Below are 14,606 nucleotides of genomic sequence, written 5' to 3'. Positions count from 1 at the left end.
TTTTGAGATGGAGTCTTGCTCTGTTGCCCGGGCTGGAGTGCAGTGGCCAGATCTCGGCTCACTGCAAGCTCCGCCTCCCGGGTTTATGCCATTCTCCTGCCTCAGCCTCCCAAGTAGCTGGGACTACAGGCGCCCGCCACCTCACCCGGCTAGTTTTTTTTTGTATCTTTAGTAGAGACGGGGTTTCACCGTGTTAGCCAGGATGGTCTCGATCTCCTGACCTCGTGATCCGCCCATCTCGGCCTCCCAAAGTGCTGGGATTACAGGCTTGAGCCACCGCGCCCAGCCCAGTTTATCTATTTTTAGTCAAATTTATATTTTGAGATAATTGTAGATTCAAATGCAATGTACCATTTACCTAGTTTTTGTCCCCAGTAGTAACATCTTGTAATACCCAGGATATTGACATGCAGAGCATTTCCATCCTCACAAGGATCCCCCATGTTGTCATTAAACAGACACAACCACTTCACTTCCTCCATCACTCCCCTCTTAACTCCGGGGCACCACTAATCTGTTCTCCAATAGTATAATTTTTTCATTTCAAGAATGTTGTGGCTGGACGCAGTGGCTCATGCCTGTCACCTGTAATCCCAGCACTTTGGGAGGCCAAGGTGGGTGGATCACTTGCGGCCAGGAGTTTGAGACCAGCCTGGCCAACATAGTGAAATCCTGTCTGTACTAAAAATACAAAAATTAACTGGGTGTTGTGGTGCGCACCTGTACTCCCAGCTGCTCAGGAGGTTGAGGCCGGAGAATTGCTTGAACCCGGAGGCGGAGGTGGCAGTAAGCTGAGATCACATCACTGCACTCTGCCTGGGTGACAGAGTGAGACCCTGTGTCACCAAAAAAAAAAAAAAAAAAAAAAAAAATGTTGTATTTGCTGGGCATGGCGGCTCATGCCTGTAATCCCAGCTCTTAGGGAGGCAGAAGCGGGAGGATAGTTTGAGCCTAGGAGTTTGAGACCTGCTGGGCAATATAGTGAGACCCTGTTCTCCATGAAAAGGAAAAAAAAAAAAAAAAAGGACAAAAACGAGATACTGTTGTATTATTCAGATTGTTCAGTATGTACCTTTTGGGACTGGCTTTCGTCATTCAGCAAAATTCTGTGGAGATATCAATAGCTAACAGTATATCAATAGTTCATTCCTTTTTTTTTTTTTTTTTTTTTTTGAGACAAGAGTCTCACCCTGTCACCCAGGCTGGAGTGCAATGGTGCGATATTGGCTCACTGCAACCTCTGCCTCCCCAGTTCAAGCTATTCTCCTGCCTCAGCCTCCCAAGTAGCTGGTATTACAGGTGTGCACCACCACACCTGGCTAATTTTTTGTATCTTTAGTAGAGACGGGGTTTCACCACGTTGGCCAGCCTGGTCTCTAACTCCTGACCTCGTGATCCACCTGCCTCAGTCTCCCAAAGTGCTGGGATTACAGGCATGAGCCACTGTGCCCTGCCCATTCCTTTTTCTGCTGATACTTTTCCATGGCGTGGATGTACCACACAGTGTAACCATTCACTGGTTGAAAGACATCCTGGTTGTTTCTAGTTGTTGGATATTATGAATAAAGATCCTATGATAGTTTGTGTAAGGTTTTTGTAGGGATGTGATATTGTGAAATATATAATTGGTCTTTCCTGGCAAACAACTCCTAATATCCTCAGAATCTCTAAAGTACTAAAGCGTCTTTTTGTATGCTAATGAGTTGACTAATGCCTGGCAGTCCCTAGGCAGCTTCTGAATGGGGCTGGTCACAAGAAAGACTAAGGTAGGTTTAGAGGGTTGGGACCCTCCAACCACCTGGGAGGGGAGAGGGTGCTGACAGTCAAGTCGATCCACAAGGGCAAATGATTTAATCAATCATGCCTACATAATGAAGCCCCCCTACAACCCCAAAAGAATAAAGTTTGGAGAGCTTCTGGGTAGCCGAATGCATGGGGATTCCTGGAGGGTGGTGTACCCAGAGAGGGCGTGAAGACTCCAGGCCCCTTCCCCCATGCCTTGCCCTATGTATCTCTTTATTTGACTGTGATTTATTTGTATTTGTATTTTTTTTTTTGAGATGGAGTTTTGCTCTTGTTGCACAGGCTGGAGTGCAATGGTATGATCTCGGCTCACTGCAACCTCTACCTCCCGGATTCAAGCGATTCTCCTGCCTCAGCCTCCCGAGTAGCTGGGATCACAGGCATATGCCACCACGCCCAGCTAATTTTGTATTTTTAATAGAGATGAGGTTTCTCCATGTTGGTCAGGCTGGTCTCAAACTCCTGACCTCAGGTGATCCGCCTGCCTCGGCCTCCAAAAGTGCTGGGATTACAGGTGTGAGCCACCACGCCTGGCCTGAATTTGTATTCTTTAAAATATCCTTTATTGGTGGGAGAGGTGGCTTATGCCTGTAATCCCAGAACTTTGGGAGGCCAAGGCTGGAGAATTGCTTGAGTCCAGGAATTCAAGACCAGCCTGGGCAACAAAGTGAGACCTCATCACTACAAAAAATAAAACAGGTGGGGCACGATGGCTCATGCCTGTAATCCCAGCACTTTGGAAGGCTGAGGTGGGAGGATTGCTTGAGGTCAGGAGTTCGAGACCAGCCTGACCAACACGATAAAACCTCATCTCTACTAAAAATACAAAATTTAACTGGGTGTGGTGGCGGGCACCTGTAATCCCAGCTACTCGGAAGGCTGAGGCAGGAGAATCACTTGAACCAGTGAGGCGGAGGTTGCAGTGAGCCGAGGTCACACCACTGCACTGCAGGCTGGGCAAAAGAGTGAGACTCTGTCTTAAAAAATATCCTTTATAATAAATCAGTAAACATAGTCAGTTTTGTGTTTCCTGTTGAGGGTAAGCAGCCACTGTCTGGGCCGGTGGCTCACAGGTAAAAGAATTTACCACAATAGTTGTAGGTAAGGAAAGGCAGATTTATTAGAGAAAGTAGGAAAATACATTGCAAAGAGCAATGGGTAGAATCAGCAAAAGAGGAACTGACTTCGAGGAAACGAAGGCTTGCTGGAGATTTTATAGGATGGTTCTTGATCTGTTTGATAACGCCAAGGTAGCGGGGAGCAAACTTGCATTCTTCTATCAGCCAAGGTGTTTGATGATGAATTGGAGTGTTTGATGATAAGCAGGAAGTTTGTGAGTTATGTACGTTATTTGCTCAAGAGGACTATATGTCCTGGGCCATAAAGAAAGACAGAGCCATAACTTAAACTTACCTGCGTCTTCTTTTTGTTTATATGTCCTGGACCAACTCCTTTTCCCTAATTAGGACTGCACATTTCCCTGAGCTTTTTTTTTTTTTTTTTTAAGGCAAAGTCTCTCTGTCGCCCAGGCTGGAGTGCAGTGACAGCTTACTGCAGCCTCAGCCTCCTGGGTTCAAGTGAGCCTTCCAAGTAGCTAGGACCACAGGTGTGTACCACCACGCCCAGCTAATTAAAAAAAAATTTTTTTTTTTTTTGTACAGATGAGGTGCCACTTTGTTTCCCAGGCTGATCTTGAACTCCTGGCCTCAATCAGTCATCCCTCCTTAGCATCCCAAAGTGCTGGCATTACAGGCATGAGCCACTACTCCCAGCCTTTCCTTGAGTTCTATGAGCCACTCTAGCAAATAAATTGAACCCTAGGAGGGGATTGTGGGAAGCTTGACTTGTAGCTGGTCAGTAAGTGTTATGCCCAGACCGTTTGTTCCCCAAAGAAGACCACCAGAGTCCAGAGTCAAAGCCAAGCGGCAAGGATCTTTACTGCAAGTTCGAACTTGGTCCCTCTGCTCCACAGCATACAAGAGGGCCCCGAACGATGCATGTGCTTGCTTTTTATAGCCCGATGTAAACAGGTTATAGAGGAACAAGGGAATTCTTTTGGTTACAGCATTACAATTGGTTAATATTTTAAGTTATACCTTTAGCAGTTTTCTATTGGTTCCTGCGCTTTCAGTAAAGCCGTAAACGGTTGTGACCTTATTGGGGGTCTCTCCAGGTGGTGTTTTTCCAAAGTTGAGCTATATGGTATGTTTGTACTGGGCCCAGGAAGTTGAGATATATGGAGGAATGTGTTTGTACTGGGCCCAGGGCTGAGGAATGTGTGAATTGTGTGAATGTGTTTGTGTTGGGCCCAGGAAGTTGAGATATATGTTTGTACTGGGCCCAGGGCTGAGGAATGTGTTCTTGAGATATATGTTTGTACTGGGCCCAGGGCTGAGGAATGTGTTCTTTCATAAGAAGCTCTGGAGTCTGAAGTGGGGGTAGTCTTCAGAACTGAGCCCTCAACCTGTGGGACCTGATGCTATGTCCTGGCAGATAGCATCAGAATGGAATTGAATTGGAGGACACCCAGCTGTTGTCTACTGCAGAATTGACCTCTTGCTTGATGTGTGAAGAAAATTCCTCACTCATCTGTTGTCACAGCATGTTATGAGAGTCTAGTAGGAGAAACTGTGTTTGTATTTCTACTCCTACACAGTGGGGTAAATGCATGCGAGGACAATTGTGGGGATTATATGCCAAGTGCATATAGAACAGAATTAATAGACAATCTTTTTTTTTTTTTTTGAGACTCACTCTGTCACCCAGGCTGGAGTGCAGTGACGCGATCTTGGCTCACTGCAACCTCTGCCTCTTGGGCCCAAGTGATTCTCCTGCCTCAGCCTCCCGAGTAGCTGGGATTACAAGTGCCCACCACCACACCCTGCTAATTTTTTATATTTTTCGTAGAGACAGGGTTTCACCACGTTGGCCAGGCTAGTCTCTAACTCCTGACCTCAGATGATCCACCTGCCTTGGCCTCCCAAAATGCTAGGATTACAGGCGTAAGCCACCACACCCAACTTTTTTTTTTTTTTTTTTTGGTGAGACGGAATCTCTGTCACCCAGGCTGGAGTGCAGTGGCACAATCTCGGCTCACTGCCACCCCCGCCTCCCGGGTTCAAGCAATTCTTCTGCCTCAGTCTCCCAAGTAGCTGGGATTACAGGCACCCATCACCATGCCCGGCTAATTTTGTTGTATTTTTAGTAGACACAGGGTTTCACGATGTTGGCCAGGTTGGTCTCGAACTCCTGACCTCAGGTGATTCACCTGCCTCAGCCTCCCAAAGTTCTGGGATTACAGACGTGAGCCCCGAGCCCGGCTGACAATCTTTTTTTTTTTTTTTGAGACAGTCTTGCTCTGTCACCCAGGCTGGAGTGCAGTAGCATGATCTTGGCTCACTGCAACCTCTGCCTCCTGGGTTCAAGTAATTCTCCTGCCTCAGCCTCCCGAGTAGCTGGGACTACAGGTGTGCGCCACCACACCTGGCTAATTTTTGTATTTTTAGTAGAGATGGGGTTTAACCATGTTGGCCTGACTGGCCTTTAACTCTTGACCTCGTGATCCACCCACCTCGGCCTCCCAATGTGCTGGGATTATAGGCGTGAGCCACCACGCCTGGCCGACAATCATTTTTAATACAGTTTTAGAGGTACAGAAAAGTTAAGATACTACCTATAATTCCATGTACTGTCACCTCCTCAACCCCGCAGTTTTCCCCATTATTCACATCTTGCATTAGTGTGGTACATTTGTAAAAATTAATGAACCAATAGTGATATATTACTATTAATTATAGCCTACGATTTACAGTAAGGCTCACTGCTTTGTGTTGTACATAGGGGTTTTGGCAAATAGATTATGATATATATCCACCAGTGCAGCTTCATACAGTTTCATTCTGTTTCACCTGCGCTTCAGCGATTCATCCTGCCTTTCCCTCTGCCTGAACCTCTATCAAACACTCATTTTTTACTGTCTTTGTAGTTTTGCCTTTTTTTTTTGTTTTTTGGACACAGTGCCTCACTCTGTGGCCCAGGCTGGAGTGCCATGGTGTGATCACTGCTCACTGCAGCCTCCACCTCCCAGGCTCAGGTGATCCTTCCATCTCAGCCTCCTGTAGTTAGGACCACAGGCACATGCCACCATATCTGACTAATTTTTAGTATTTTTTATAGAGACACAATTTTACCATGTTGCCCAGTGTGGTCTTGAACTCCTGGGTTCAAGCAATTTGCCCACTTCAGCCTCCCAAAGTGCTGGGATTTACAGGTGTGAGCTATCATGCCAGGTCTAGTTTTGCCTTTTCTAAAATGTCATATAGTTGGAATCATGGAGTATGTAGTCTTTTCAAACTGGCTTCTTTCACTTAGCAATTTGTATTTAAGGTTCCTCCATGTTTTTTTGTGGTTTGATAGTTCCATGGATTGCAGTGCCAGATTGCTTATTCCTTCACCTACCGAAGGGCACTTTCATTGTTTTTAGGTTTTAGCAATGATGAAAAAAGCTACTATGAGCATTTCATGTGCGGATTTTTGTGTGAATATGTTTTGAACTCAATTGGCTAAATAACTAGGAGCATAATTGCTATGTCATATAAGCTTTATAAGCAACTGCCCAGGCGGGGCACTATGGCTCATGCCTATAATCCCAGAACTTTGGGAGGCTGAGGTGGGTGGATCACCTGAGATCAGAAGTTCGAGACCAGCCTGGTCAACATGGTGAAACCCCGTCTCTACTACAGATACAAAAAATTAGCTGGGTGTGGTGGCAGGTATCTGTAATCCCAGCTGCTTGAGAGGCTGAGGCAGGAGAACGGCTTGAACCTGGGAGACAGAGGTTGCAGTGAGGCGAGATCATGCCATTGTACTCCAGCTTGGGCAACAAGAGTGAAACTCCGTCTCAAAAAAAAAAAAAAAAGAAAAAAGAGAGAGAAAGAAACTGCCCAACTGTCTTCCCAAGTTTTTCACCATTTTGCATTTCCACCAGCAATGAATGAGTATTACTGTTGCTCCACATCTTCACCAATGAAACCACTATTGCAAAATTGTAACTGAGACAGTGAAAGAGATCTGATCTAATCAGCTGCATCTTGCTTCATGCCTCCGAGCTGTCCTTGTTCATTCCTGGGCGTAGGCTGAACTAATTTAGGGAGGAACTTAGTTTATAGTTTAAAACAAAGATGGTAACAGGCCTTTCCCAAGGCAAATCCCCTGCTTGCCTGGGGACTAGATTGCCTTTGTAGGACTAACAAATTAGCCACCGGACTAGAAATTATGGTTTAGGAGTCATGCAGCCTGAGACTACAAGATTCTGACCCGCCCTAAACTGCTCCTAAGATCAGTGCTTGAGATATTTTGCAGACCCTGAACTTGATGGATCAGCTGGCACCACCCAGATAGATAAACTGGCTCATCTGATCTTATGGCCCCCTCCCAGGAACTGACTCAGCACAAGAAAACAGCTTTGATTCCCTACGAATTCATCTTTGACCTGACCAATCAGCACTTCCGGCTTACACTACCTCTCCGCCCCCCAACCCCCAAATTATCCTTTATTTATTTTTATTTTTTATTTTTTATTTTTTGAGACAGAGTCTTGCTTTGTGGCCCAGGCTGGAGTGCAGTGGCCGGATCTCAGCTCACTGCAAGCTCCGCCTCCCGGGTTTACGCCATTCTCCTGCCTCAGCCTCCCGAGTAGCTGGGACTACAGGCGCCCACCACCTCACCCGGCTATTTTTTTGTATTTTTTAGTAGAGACGGGGTTTCACCGTGTTAGCCGGGATGGTCTCGATCTCCTGACTTCGTGATCCACCCGTCTTGGCCTCCCAAAGTGCTGGGATTATAGGCTTGAGCCACCGCGCCCGGCCGACGCAAATTATCCTTTAAAAACTCTGATCCCCAAATGCTTGGGGAGACTGATTTGAGTATTAATACAACTCCGGGTCTTTGCGAATTACTCTGTGTGAATTGCTCTTTCTCTATTGCAATTTCTCTGTCATGATAAATCTGCTCTGTCTGGGCAACAGGCAAGGTGAACCCATTAGGCAGTTACACCAGCATTTGGTATTGTCAGCTTTTTAATTAATTAATTAATTATTTTGAGACAGTGCAGTGAGATGATCACGGCTCGCTGTAGCCTCAGCCTCCCCGTTTTCAGGTGATCCTCTTACTTCAACCTCCCAAGAGTAGCTGGGACTACAAGCATGTGCCACCATGCCTGGCTAATTTTTGTATTTTTAGTAGAGACAGGGTTTTACCATATTACCCAGGCTGGTCTTGAACTCCTGGCCTCAAATGATCCTCCTGCCTCAGCTTCCCAAAGTGCTGGGATTACAGGTAGGAGCCACCGTGCCCACCCATTAAAAAAAAAAAAAATTCTAATAGGTGTGTGGTCGTATATCCTTGTTTTAATTTGCAATTCTCTAGTGACATGATGTTGAGGACCTTTTTATATGCTTATTTACCATCTGAATGTCTTTGATGAGGTTATCTTTTCAGATCTTTTGCCCTTTAATTGGGTAGTTTGTTTTCTTATTGTTGAGTTTAAGAGTTCTTTGTATGTTTTGGATACTGTAACCTCCCAATGGGTTCACCTTGCCCGCTGCCTAGACAGAGCTGATTTATCAAGACAGGGGAACTACAATAGAGAAAGAGTAATTTACGCAGAGCCAGCTATAGGGGAGACTGGAATTTTTATTATTACTCAAATCAGTCTCCCTGAAAAGTCGGGGATTGGAGTTTTTAAGGATAATTTGGTGGGTAGGGGCTAGTGAGTTGGAAGTGCTGATTGGTCAGGTCACGGATCAAATCATAGGAATTGAAGCTGTCCTCTTGTGCTGAGTCAGTTCCTGGGTGGGGGCCACAAGACCAGATGAGCCAGTTTATGGATCTGGGTGGTGCCAACTGATGAATTAAGTTCAGCGTCTGCAAAATATCTCAAGCACTAATCGTAGGTTTTACAATTGTGATGTTATTCCCAGGAACAATTTGGGTAGAGTCAGAATCTTATAGCCTCTAGTTGCATGACTCCTAAACCATTATTTCTAATCTTGTGACTAATTTCTTAGTCCTACAAAGGCAGGCTAGTCCCCAGACAGGAAGGGCGTTTGTTTTGGGAAAGGGCTGTTATTGCCAAGTTCCTCTCATGCTGGGCTCGGTGGCTCATGCCTATAATCCCAGCACTTAGGCTCACACAGGCGATCACCTGAGGTCAGAAGTTTGAGACCAGCCTGGCCAACATGGTGAAACCTCATCTCTACAAAAATACAAAAATTAGCCAGGTGTGGTGGCCTGCACCTGTAATCCCAGCTACTCGGGAGGCTGAGGAAGGAGAATTGCTTGAACCCAGGAAGCAGAGGTAGCAGTGAGCCGAGATCGCGCCACTGCACTCCAGCCTGGGAGACAGTGCCAGATTCCATCTCAAAAAACAAAACTAAGTTCCTCTCAAAGTTAGTTTGGTCTGTGCCCAGGAATGAACAAAGACAGTTTGAAGGTTAGCAGCAAGATGGAGTTGGTTTAGGTTGGATCTCTTTCACTGTAATAATTTTCTCATTATAATTTTACAACAGTGGTTTCAATACAAGTCCTTTATGAGATAAGTGTTTTGCAAATATTTTCTCCCAGTCTGTGGCTTGTCTATTCTGTCAGCAGTGTCTTTCACAGAAGAGAAGTTTCTAATTTTAATAATGTACAACATACTTTATTTTTTTCTTTCACAGGTCATACTTTTGGTGTTGTATTCATATACATATATATATTTATAGAGATGGGGTCTCACTAGGTTGCCCAGGCTGGTCTTGAACTCCTGGGTTCAAGCGATCCACCCACCTCAGCCTCCCAAAGTGCTGTGATTACAGGCACGAGCCACTGCACTTGCCTGGTGTTGTATTTAAAAACTCATCACCAAACCCAAGGTTTCTTGGATTTTCTTCTTTGTTATCTTATAGAAATTTTAGTTTTCATTTTACAAATAGGTCTATAATCCATTTTAAGTTAATTTTTTTTTTTTTTTTTTTGAGACAGGGTCTGTATTCCAGCCTTTGTCACCCAGGCTGGAGTGCAGTGGTGCGATCTCGGCTCATTGCAACCTCTGCCTCCTGGGTTCCAGCAATTCTGCCTCAGCCTCCTGAGTAGCTGGGACTACAGGTGCACACCACCATAGCCGACTAATTTTTGTATTTTTAGTAGAGACGGGGTTTCACCATGTTGGCCAGGCTGATCTCGAACTCTTGACCTCAAGTGATCTGCCACATTGGCCTCACAGTTTTGAGTTAATTTTTGTGAAACATATAAGGACTGTGTCTAGATTATTATTATTTTTTGCATATGGTCCAGTTGTTCCAGCACCATTTGTTGAAAAGACTTATTTCTTCACCGAATTTCTTTTGTTTCTTTGTCAATGATCAGTTGACTGTTTTTGTGTGTATACATATTTCTAGGCTCTCTATTCTGTTCCATTGATCTATTTGCCTATTCTTTCACCAATACCTCTGCCTTGATTACTCTAGTTTTATAGTAAGTCATGAAGTTGGGTAGTCTCAGTCCTCTGACTTTGTCCTTGTTTAGTACTATGTTGACTATTTTGGATTTTTGCCTTTCCATATAAACTTTAGAATCAGTTTGTTGATAGCCACAAAATAATTTGGTGGGAATTTGATTGGGATTATGTTGAATTTCCTGATCAAGGTGGGGACAACTGACATGTTAACAGTATTGAGTCTTCCGTTTAGCAGCAGAGAATCCATACGGGTCTGCAGCAAGCTCAGTTCTTGCCTACTCAGAAGAAAGAATTTGAGGGGCATAAGACAGAGTGAGAGACCGGGACAAGTTTTAGAGTTGTAGTGAAAGTTTATTAAAAAGCTTTAAAGCAGGGATGAAAGGAAGCAAACTACACTTGGAAGAGGGTCAAGCAGGTGACTTCAGAGATCAAATGTGCGGTTTGACCTTTGACTTGGGGTTTTATGCTTCCTGGGTCTATATTACTCCTCTGATTCTTACCTTGGGGTGGGCTGTCCACATGTGCAGTGGCTTGTCAGCGCTTGGGAAGGGGCTGCATGCACATTGTGGTTACTGAAGTTGTACGCATGCTCACTTGAGGAGTTTTTCTGTTACCAGTGGAGTGTTCCTAAAGGAAGGTTACATACCAGTTAAACTCGGCCATTTTGCATCATAGTGCACATGTCTTGAGCCCACTGGCCCAACTCCTGAGATCTTATTGGGAAGCTGCTGATCACCAGTTTCAGGTTTTATTGTATCTATTGAGAGCCTGCCTTTCCCTGGCGCCAGCTGCAACCAATTATTATTTTTATTTTTTATTGTTTTTTTTTTTTTCTTTTTTTTTTTTTTAGGAGGAACAGGAGGAGCAGGAGGAGGAGGATGAGCAGGAGAAAAAGGAGGAGGAGAAAGAGGAGGAGCAGAAGGAGGAGAAAGAGAAGGAGAAGGAACAGGAGGAGGAGGAGAAAGAAAAGGAGGAGGAGCAGGAGGAGGAGAAGAAAGAGGAGGAGCAGGAGGAGGAGGAGAAAGAGGAGGAGCAGGAGGAGGAGGAGAAAGAAGGAGGAGGAGCAGAAGGAGGAGCAGGAGGAGGAGGAGGAGCAAGAGGAGGAGAAGCAGCAGGAGGAGGAGGAGCAGCAGGAGGAAGAGGCCCAGGAGGAGGAGGAGAAGCAGGAGGAGGAAGAGGAGCAGGAGGAGGAGCAGCAGGAAGAGAAGGAGGAGGAGCAGGGGGCAATTATTACTTTAGAGAAACAGTTTTAACTGCCTGACCATCACCTCCTGGTGGGATTTGGGGGGTGGTGCTCTCCTGCTCTGCTCATGTCTAACTACCTAAGATAACTACCTACTACTCTAACATTTCTGTCAATAAACATACAATATCTCTCTGTTTACTTATATTTTTTGATATATTTCATGTCAAATTTTGATTTTCCTCATATATGTCTTCTAGATATTTTGTTAGGTTTATGTATATTTTATCTTTTTGGTGCTAACGTAAATGGTATTGTGTTTTTAATTTCAAATATCAATTGTTCATTTCGGGTATATAGGAAAACAATTGACTTTTATTAAGCCTGTATCCTGTGACTTTACTATAGTCACTTAATAGTGCCAGAAAATCCTTTACTGAAATGGATTGTGAGAGTCGCTAATTTATAGTGGTAGTATGTTTGATTTTGAATGCTGTAGAGTGGAAGAGCATGTCTGGGTTGATGCAGGACCCACAGCTCATAGTGACCAATCACAGATGGCTATACTTGAGCCAGACACACAAAAACACAAGAAGTTATGCATGAGGGAAGACCTAGCATGCCAGACTCGCCCAAAGCCACTGTAAAGTGTGTTTATGCTGTCGACGAAAAGACTCAAACTCTGTAAAATATTTGAAGAGATTTATTCTGAACCAAATATGAGTGACCAATGGCAAGTGACACAACACTCAGGAGATACTAAGAACTGGTGCCCAAGGTATGTGTTAGATGTCCATTGATTCGGTTCTGAAAGGCGGGACAACTTGAAGTGGGGGCTTCCAGGTCATAGGTAGATAAGAGACAAAAGGTTGCATTCTCTTGGATCTTTGATCAGCTTTTCACTGAATACATAATTTACATGTGAGAGGGGATAGAATAATCTGCCTAATGAAACAACAGGGCAGAGGAAGCAATCAGATATCCTTTTGTCTCAGGTGAGCAGAGGGAGGACATTGAGTTCTGTGTGTCCTTTGTTATCCTGCACCTGTGAAGATAAGCTATCAATTTACGTTGCCAGGGTGAAATTCAACAGAACGTTTTTTTTTTTTTTTTTTTTTTTTTTTGAGACGCCCAGGCTGTGCAGTGGCGTGATCTCGGCTCAGTGCAACGTCTGCCTCCCGGGTTCAAGTGACTCTCCTGCCTCAGCCTCCAAGTATCTGGGATTACAGGCGCGCATCACCATGCCCGGCTAATTTTTGTATTTTCAGTAGAGACGGGGTTTTACCATGTTGGTCAGGCTGGTCTCGGACTCCTGACCTCGTGATCCGCCCACCTCAGCCTCTCAAAGTGCTGGGATTATGGGCGTGAGCCACCGCGCCCAGCCTAGAACTTTTTAAGGTAAAGGTCTTGAGGCCCACAAGGTATTTTCTTGTGGGCAAATTGTGAGGGAGGCATGTAGCCTTTTTTTTTTTTTTTCTTAAAATCTTTGTAGCTATCTTACTTGGGAATAAAATGTCAAGCAGGTTTGCCTAACACTCCTTGGCTTAATGATTTTGGAGTCCCGAGATTTATTTTTCTTTCACAACCCTAAGTATGGGACTGTGTAACGTATGCCAAGAGGAGCACCCCTGATGAAGCAGCTGATATGATGGACTGGCTTTATGGTGCCTGTGATATTCACCTACTGGATATGCCCATTACCCAGGCCATATTCAGCTATGGTTAAGGGGTCTTTTTACATAGGCACCTCATGTAACCTTACAGCTGCAAAATACAGCAATAGTCCCAAAAACCTCATTGAATTTGCTGCCTCAGCTTCCCTTCAGGGATCCCACAGCTGCTAATGAAAACATTAAGTCAACATGAAAATGGGGAGAAACCTAGGGAAGAGTCAAGTCTACCAGCAAAGTGGAAATCTCTCAGTGGCTATTAAGAAATGGGATGGCTGGGCTTTGGTGGCTCATGCCTGTAATCCCAGCACTTTGGGAGGCTCAGGCAGGCAGATCACCTGAGGTCAGGAGTTCGAGACCAGCCTGGCCAACATATAGTGAAACCCTGTCTCTACTAAAAAATACAAATTAGCTGGGCATGGTGGCACATGCCTGTAGTCCCAGCACTTGGGAGGCTGAGGCAGGAGAATCGCTTGAACCTGGGAAGCAGAGGTTGCAGTGAGCCAAGATCACACCACTGCACTCCAGCCTGGGTGACACAGCGAGACTCCGTGTCTCAAAAAAAAAAAAAAAAAAAAAAAAAAAAAAAAGAAAGGGATGAATAAAATGCAAACCTGATGATGTTGAAACAGAAGTCTTTAAAACAGCACCATCAAGGTTGGGTGGGCCAAAGGGATCCTCCTTAGTCCCCAAACATTAAAGGGTCCTTAACAAGTTGATTCCATTTATCACAGTGTGGGAGGAATTTAAAAAGCTGGAAAGGCAAAGATTACAATGGGAACTCCGCCATCAACTGCCTGGGGCATTAGCCAGGCAGATTAGTCGAGATTGGCCGGCTGGCGCGGTGGCTCACGCCTGTAATCCCAGCACTTTGGGAGGCCAAGGCGGGTGGATCACAAGGTCAGGAGATGGAGACCATCCTGGCTAACACGGTGAAACCCTGTCTCTACTGAAAATAGAAAAACTAGCCGGGCGTGGTGGCTGGCGCCTGTAGTCCCAGCTACTCAGGAGGCTGAGGCAGGAGAATGGCGTGAACCCGGGAGGCAGAGCTTGCAGTGAGCCGAGATCGTGCCACTGCACTCCAGCCTGGGCGACAGAGCCAGACTCTGTCTCAAAAAAAAAAAAAAAATTGGCCAAGGTCAGTCTGGGAGCTGTGGTTCAGGCCTGTAATCCCAGCACTTTGGGAGGCTGAGACAGGTGGATCCCTTGAGCCCAGGAATTCAAAACCAGCCTGGGCAACATAGCAAAATCCCATCTCTACCAAAAAAAAAAAAAAAAAAAAAAATTAGCTGAGCATGGTGGTGCACGCCTGTAATTCCAGCTGCTTGTGAAGCTGAGGTAGGAGGATCACTTGAGCTGGGGAGGTCAAGTATGCAGTAAGCCATGATCACACCACTGCACTCCGGCCTATGGGCAGAGTGAGACTCTGTCTCAGAAAAAAAAAAAAAAAAAA

The 14,606-nt window shown here is 45.2% G+C and overlaps 1 protein-coding gene across 1 annotated transcript in view; it reads left to right on the top strand.

Moving 5' to 3' along the window:
• The window catches only part of ZNF157 (zinc finger protein 157), a 50,039-nt gene that overhangs the window by 457 nt on the left and 34,976 nt on the right, over window positions 1–14,606 (top strand). The gene's annotated exons all lie outside the window — the stretch shown is intronic.

The sequence above is a fragment of the Piliocolobus tephrosceles genome, chromosome 12, assembly GCF_002776525.5.
Source record: "Piliocolobus tephrosceles isolate RC106 chromosome 12, ASM277652v3, whole genome shotgun sequence".
Lineage (NCBI taxonomy): Eukaryota > Metazoa > Chordata > Mammalia > Primates > Cercopithecidae > Piliocolobus > Piliocolobus tephrosceles.
This window is presented reverse-complemented; position numbering and strand designations above follow the sequence as displayed.